General features: G+C 41.0%; 1 long non-coding RNA gene across 1 annotated transcript; it reads right to left on the bottom strand.

Moving 5' to 3' along the window:
- Positions 1 to 2,987: 2,987 nt before the first annotated feature.
- Positions 2,988 to 3,162, bottom strand: LOC117520234. The gene is made up of 2 exons (XR_004563578.1): positions 3,078 to 3,162; positions 2,988 to 3,044 (listed from the first exon to the last, which is right to left on the bottom strand). It is a non-coding gene; the product is annotated as an uncharacterized LOC117520234 (long non-coding RNA).
- Between the last annotated feature and the right edge of the window lie 4,876 nt (positions 3,163 to 8,038).

An 8,038-nucleotide genomic window follows, 5' to 3' on the forward strand; every position in this document is an offset into this window, starting at 1 on the left:
CTATTTCCATACCATAAGTCAGAACAAGATCTAAGATATGATTAAAGTGGTGGGTGGACTCATTTACTTTTTGAGCAAAGCCAATAATTATCTTATCTGAGCTAAGCACTAAGTCAGACAAAAGGTCTGAAAATTCACAGAGAAACTCACAGTAACGACCAGGTGGACGATAGATAATAACAAATAAAACTGGTTTTTGGGACTTCCAATTTGGATGGACAAGACTAAGAGACAAGCTTTCAAATGAATTAAAGCTCTGTCTGGGTTTTTGATTAATTAATAAGCTGGAATGGAAGATTGCTGCTAATCCACCGGCCCGGCCCGTGCTACGAGCATTCTGACAGTTAGTGTGACTCGGGGGTGTTGACTCATTTAAACTAACATATTCATCCTGCTGTAACCAGGTTTCTGTTAGGCAGAATAAATCAATATGTTGATCAATTATTATATCATTTACCAACAGGGACTTAGAAGAGAGAGACCTAATGTTTAATAGACCACATTTAACTGTTTTAGTCTGTGGTGCAGTTGAAGGTGCTATATTATTTTTTCTTTTTGAATTTTTATGCTTAGATTTTTGCTGGTTATTGGTAGTCTGGGAGCAGGCACCGTCTCTACGGGGATGGGGTAATGAGGGGATGGCAGGGGGAGAGAAGCTGCAGAGAGGTGTGTAAGACTACAACTCTGCTTCCTGGTCCCAACCCTGGATAGTCACGGTTTGGAGGATTTAAGAAAATTAGCCAGATTTCTAGAAATGAGAGCTGCTCCATCCAAAGTGGGATGGATGCCGTCTCTCCTAACAAGACCAGGTTTTCCCCAGAAGCTTTGCCAATTATCTATGAAGCCCACCTCATTTTTTGGACACCACTCAGACAGCCAGCAATTCAAGGAGAACATGCGGCTAAACATGTCACTCCCGGTCTGATTGGGGAGGGGCCCAGAGAAAACTACAGAGTCCGACATTGTTTTTGCAAAGTTACACACCGATTTAATGTTAATTTTAGTGACCTCCGATTGGCGTAACCGGGTGTCATTACTGCCGACGTGAATTACAATCTTACCAAATTTACGCTTAGCCTTAACCAGCAGTTTCAAATTTCCTTCAATGTCGCCTGCTCTGGCCCCCGGAAGACAATTGACTATGGTTGCTGGTGTCGCTAACTTCACATTTCTCAAAACAGAGTCGCCAATAACCAGAGTTTGATCCTCGGCGGGTGTGTCGTCGAGTGGGGAAAAACGGTTAGAAATGTGAACGGGTTGGCGGTGTACACGGGGCTTCTGTTTAGGGCTACGCTTCCTCCTCACAGTCACCCAGTCAGCCTGCTTTCCCGGCTGCTCGGGATCTGCCAGGGGGGAACTAACGGCGGCTAAGCTACCTTGGTCCGCACCGACTACAGGGGCCTGGCTAGCTGTAGAATTTTCCACGGTGCAGAGCCGAGTCTCCAATTCGCCCAGCCTGGCCTCCAAAGCTACGAATAAGCTACACTTATTACAAGTACCATTACTGCTAAAGGAGGCCGAGGAATAACTAAACATTTCACACCCAGAGCAGAAAAGTGCGGGAGAGACAGGAGAAGCCGCCATGCTAAATCGGCTAAGAGCTAGTAGCTACGCTAAGCTAGCGGATTCCTAAAAACACGCAAAGTGAATAATGTGTAAATAATTTAGAGGTGATTCAGCAGAATGAGTGCTTTAGTTAAGGCACGTAAAGATTACACTGGGAAACAAATCGTAATCTAGATAACTAGATCAATCTAACTGCGCAGATTAAACAGATCCATGAGAAAATAATCTGTAATATCCATATTGGGACCAACACACACTTCTCATCTTTTTGTCTGCGGACAGTTCTTGGGCTGTGCACGCTATGACGTCATCAGTTTATGCACAGGGTATAGCTAGGTAGCATAAATGTAAATCTATGCTACCGGCCCAGCAACACCTCAGTAAGTGATAATAATGGCCGATACTCCATCACTGCCATAATTATATCACAACTCTGAAATATTTGTGTGCATGCAGTGCTGTCCCCTTTTGTAGATAAGATTTTTGACACCCCCCCGAGTTTGCTTCCACTGGAATTTATTACATTCGCCAAGGATGTAATAAATTCATCAGCATTTATTCATTTGTCTGTCTGTTAGCAGAATTACGTCAAAACTATTGCACGGATTTTGGCATTTTCACCACAGATATATATTCGGGCATGGAGAGTCCACTGAATTTTGGAGGTGATCCGGATTGGCGGACATCAGAAATCTGAATGCTCTTGTTGTAAACACTAACTTATATAAAACTGCAACTTCATATTGAACAATATAATGTGACAAATCTCGTTTTACAGTGGGATTATTAAAAATGACAGACTAGAGTAGGTATGTGTGAGAGAGATTTTAACTGTCCCATTTGCTTAATCATAAAAAGCAATGCAGCCAAAGCATACCTAAAAACCCAACAGCAAGGCACTTTGCAACAAAACAAAATTTATTTGCCTTGCCACACCCCGCACTTTGGGAACCACTGCACACAAGCATATTAATTTGTGTTTCTCCTTCTCACAGTTTCAAACATCAGGTTTTTTGGGGGGAGGGAGGGCAAGTCCAGAAATTACTGAACATTGACAAAGTTCATGTCTATATCATCTGTAATGGAGTGGAATGTGAATGAATTTGAATACAGTCACTTTTTGTTTAGTCATCTTCTTCATAACTGAGCTTATGTTGACAGAATCATGGTCTGTCTGACTTTATCTGCAGAGAAAACATGTTGGTGGTACACAGCTGACTGTCTGGTGGCAGCAAGAGGACTTTTGTGGATTGATTTTTGACGTGCCGTGTCACTAACTCCTATGTCTTCACCGCGTCACTGATATGTGCCGTCCTCATGGAACAGATTTTTAACATGACTGTACAGTCAGTGGGTGGCTGCTGAGAATTGATCTTCATCAAACGTGTCTTCTTTTTTTTTTCTCTCTCTTCTTCTTCCTGTCCTCCCCCTGCTCACATCTGTGAAATGGAACTGTGCAGAAGCCTCAACAAAAAAGCCTCATTGTGAACCTGTCACATCTGATTAGGAACTTCATATTTAATGTTATTTATTCTGCCACATTCTTTGGAAAACTTACTTTTCAGAAATAAATGCATTATATTCTTGGTTTGAGTCATTATTACACATTAATAAAGGGTGTTCATATTTTGTAAGAATGTTTCCACAAACTGCATACTCCACCAAAAGTCTTACATTTATAGCTCCTACAATCTTAATTTTATTTATTTATCACTGTGATCATTTTTAGTTTCATGTGTAATGCAGCCTTTGAATGCATTTTGTTTTATGACCTGGACTTGAACGCGTGGGACTTGGCTTGGACTCGAGGTTTCTCCTCATTTTAATAACTTCGCTTGACATAAGATGTTCGTAACAAAAGCACAGTAAAAATATGACTTGTAGTTTAGTGTTTAATATATTTATTGAACTTTTCACAATATAAAAATACAAATAAACTCCCACCCTGTACCAGAGAACATGTGGATTTACTGTCACTTTAAAGGCACATAGTTGTCTATAAACAATAGAGAAGAAACATAAATAAATATACTCGTACATAACCAACCAAAATCATTCTTAAAAAAAAGTCATTAAACAAAAACTACTCTGATTGGTCAAAAAATATCAAACTGCTTCCAAATTTTATAAAAATTTCTTTTCAACAGAGTTGAAAAGGCAATAACTCTATGACCTCCACTTGGTAAACCCAGTCCTTCGGGGGTGACTCTGAAAAGTAACAGCTGTGGGGTTACTTTAGTTGCAAGCACAGTAGAAAGTGCTTCACAAACATCCTTCCAAAAAATTTGGATTTTAGGACAAGTTCAAAACGTGTATCAGAGTAGCGTCCCGTGATTTGCAGCTAGCGCATGTTGGTCAATTTGAGGATAAATTTTGTTGAGTTTGGATTTGTGTAGTTGTGTCCAGTGAACTACTTTAAACTGAATAAGAGAATGTCTTGAGCAGCTTGAAGATGAATGTTCCTCAAAATATCAACCCATACTGCCTCATTAAGTGTAATTTGAAGATCTGACTCCCAAGATTGTTTAATTGCAAGAGGAAGACAAATTTATATGAGAAATTAGATTCAGCATTACAGAAATGGCTCATCAATAAATTACGAGGAGGCATAACTGGAATCCCTGGGGAGGATGATTGAATAAAGTGTCTTACCTGTAAATATCTAAAGAAATTATTAACTGACAGGCCATACTTTTCTGTCAGTATCACAAAAGAAGCAAATGTGCCCTCAATAAAAAAAAAAAAAATCTTTGAAATATTTTAAACCCTTACGTTGCCTCATGCTAAATGCTCCCCTCTCCCCGGTTTGGGCTGGATTTTTTTTTTTTTTTTTTTTTTTTTTTTTTTTTTGTGAGATGGGTATGGTACCCAAACTTCAAAACCCAAACCATTCCATGGTTGACTTCTTACGATCAAAGTTACAGCAACCCCTATTTTGGGCCCCCTGGAGTGATTACAAAAAAAGTTATAAGTTCCCACCCCTCTTCATAACTTTGAGGGTGTCCCAGTTCTTAGTTTCTTGATATGAAAACTACAGGGAGGTATGGAAGCCGACAGAGGCCCTTTTTGTAATACTTTTTTAAATTCACCTTGTTATCCCGTGATAACGACATAATTAATTAGAGATCTTGAGAAAACAAACCATTATCCCGTGATAACGACATAGAGATCTCGAGAAAACAAGCCGTTATCCCGTGATAACGACATAATTAATTCAGGATCTCGAGAAAACAACACTTATTCTGTGATCTCGAGAAAACAGATAATTATTCCGTGATCTTGAAAAAACAAAATTATTTCATGATCTCAAGAAAACAGCTGAGATTTCTAGCAGAGCTGCCTGCGTCCGCCTGTGTCAGGCAACAAAGAGAATGTAACAGACTTACCAGAGCAGGAATGGCTTTCTTCGATGCCTTGAGAGAGGGGGGTTCCAGAGGAGAACATCACCCGGATGATAGAGGACAAGGTGAGACGAATGTGTTTAAACCTCACAAATGTTATCGACGGTGCTGATCTGTGCATTTCATGAAAGCTAGTCTGTTGCATCAAGTAGCAGGAGGCTAGCCTAGCATGCTAAGTGTTCATCGTGTATGTATGGCTGTATACATGAACAGCTTACATGCACAGAGAGAGGTAGATAGCACTAGACTAGCGTAGCAAATATCAACCATCTAAGGCCATAGTGCTGGATTCGTCTGGAGAACAGCACAGCAGACGTATTCCTTGCCACTGACATACTTGTAGTCAATCACCCCTTAATCGGCATAGATTGGATAGGTTGTCTTTGTCAGTAATGTCATAAGCATCAGATCTTCACACAGCCTCAGCCCTCAGGTAACTTTTCCGACCATTTTTGTCTAAAAGCAGCGTAGCGCTACTCTCCTCATTGAAACAGGTCTGCAATTGCCTGACCCGTTGTAGTAGCTGCTAGCTGTTCAGTGTGATACTTTATCAGCAACATCCTATTCATTCATTAGCTGCTAGACTTCTAGTTCATTCATTCACGAACGTGTGTGAACTCCCAAATCTTATTGGAGTGTTATGGAGAGAGAGAGAGAGAGAGAGAGAGACGCGTAGGGATGTGTTGACTGCACCTAAAATATTATCAACATTTGCCAGTATGTGGCAGTAGTAGTAGTACTAAAATGCAGTGTCTGTACTTTTTTGGAGTAGTTTTTCCATCTACTTCCACTTGTTTCATATGATGAAGTAAGTAGTTGATTAAAAGACAAGAGACAAACCTGAGTACGTTAACCTGGAGGCAGTGGTTAACCTGTTGATGCGCGATCCCTTTGCCTTGATGGCAGTGATGCATCAGGGCTGTTTTATTATAAGGGATACCATTAGGCTTAACTTAGCCAGCAGTGACTTATTTCTATTTTATTGTCAGTACTTGAATATTTTTTTTAAACTACTCCTACTCTTCAATACATTACTGGAGTTAAAAACAAATCATTTTGAATACTTTATTATCAATCAATCAACTTTTTTTTTATATAGCGCCAAATCACAACAAACAGTTGCCCCAAGGCGCTTTTTATTACACCCACTTCTGTTTAAAGGACACTTCAACTTCTATTCTAGTCATTTTTTATATAGTGCTTGTACTTCTACTCCAGTCCTGTGCTCCAGTACTTTATAATACATTTCTAGCAGGGACTGACCCTGTGATTCAGGAGAGCAAAGTGCTGTGTGACAGTATGCACATGATAGTAGCCTAGTGCAAGTACATAAGGCAGAGCAGTGATAAAGTCAAGAGACCAGCATTATGTATGAACAATAAACACAGATAATAATAATAATAATAATAGTGTTTTCAGGTGGACCAAGACATCATGACAGCAATAGATGAAGACACCTTGTCGAGGTATATTCCTCATCTGGGTGACAGAGCGTTTGCCAGGAACTGGACCAGTGGTGAACGCAATGAAGAGAGGAAGCGAATCCTTGTGGATCGACTTAGGTCCAAAATGAGGCTATCTAGCACCAGTGGCCCAGCACCGACAGCCACTCAAAGCCGCAATAGGATTGGTGTGGGGAACAGAAATGCAGAGAGAGACACGAGGAAGATTGAAGTAGGATGGATGAACTACCACAGTGGTGTTATGAAACAGGTTCAACGTCCAGCTGGAGGTGGCACAAGGGAAATCATAGTCAGGAAAAGTGACACCATGAAAAAAATACTTGAGGATGCAAAGATGTTTTTCCCTAATGGGAAATCCACAAAAAGACATATGGACGAATTTGAATTCTCACTCTGTGTTATGGGTTCAGGTGAGCCTTTAGAAGATACACTGAGTGTTGCAAGTGTCTATGACACAACTCGTCATAAACTTCTTCGATTGTATGTCTGCTCTAAGAGAAAAGATGCTGAAACTTCAACTAATTTGAATGTCACACCTGAGTCACCTCACCAAGACAGCTCACTTGCAGAGAGTACTTGCACTACAGCAAGCAAGACTTCAACACCAGACAGCCTCTCTCCACATGCTTTTTCTTCTACTATATCTCAGCTCAGCCCTATGCCTGCTCCAGTGTCTGAAATAGGACAGCTTGTGTCTACCTCAAGCCCTCCCATACCTGCAAGTGTGATTACACATTCAAATGAGGAAGATGAAGAGGTAATATTTCTAGGTGATCTTAGGAATGTGTCATGTGACGACACAAATGACACATTTGTGTATGACCCACAAATTACACCTCTGCCTGCATTTGACATTTTGCTAACCAACTTGCTTGTGATAATGTGGTTGATGCGACGTCTGATGCAAACTCCACCTCTTTCTTTGAAAACCCGGATAATGTTGCAGAGAAGCAGCTCCTCACTATTCGTTCAGCCCACTGCATCACAGATATGATTAATGCCTTTTCTGACCCTAACATCCTGGATGCAAATATTACTTTTCAGCGGGTTCTGGAAAATGGAGACATAGAAAATGGGGTGGGCCATGGCCTCGTGCTGGACTCTCTAACAGACTTCTGGTTGACATTTTACCACATTCAAGGTACCCACCTTGCATCATGCTTACAAAGAAAGAGAATGGGAAGCAGTGGCCTGCATCGTGGCCTTTGGTTGGAAGTACAGGTATCTTCCAGTGCAGCTGGCAAGGCCATTTCTGTTAGAGGCTTTCTCCATCAACCCATCCACCTCTTCATCTACCTTGATGGAGGCTTTCTTCAACTACATCAGCCCCAATGAAAAAGATGCCCTCACTGAGGCTCTGAATGATTTCCACAATGCAGACTTTGATGAGCTGCTAACCATTCTAGGCAGTCACAGCTGCACAACTCTGCCTACAGAGCAGAATTTGGCCAAACTTCTCGATGAAATTGCTCACAAGGAACTTGTGCAAGAACCTGCATTCATAATAAAATGTTGGAAGCCAATCCTGAAGGTTATTACCGAGAGACGCTCCTTCACAGCTGAGGCTCTGGAAAAGATCCTGGATGATTTGAAGCCAAAGGCAAGAAA

This window comes from Thalassophryne amazonica, chromosome 1 (assembly GCF_902500255.1).
Source record: "Thalassophryne amazonica chromosome 1, fThaAma1.1, whole genome shotgun sequence".
In the NCBI taxonomy this organism is placed as follows: domain Eukaryota; kingdom Metazoa; phylum Chordata; class Actinopteri; order Batrachoidiformes; family Batrachoididae; genus Thalassophryne; species Thalassophryne amazonica.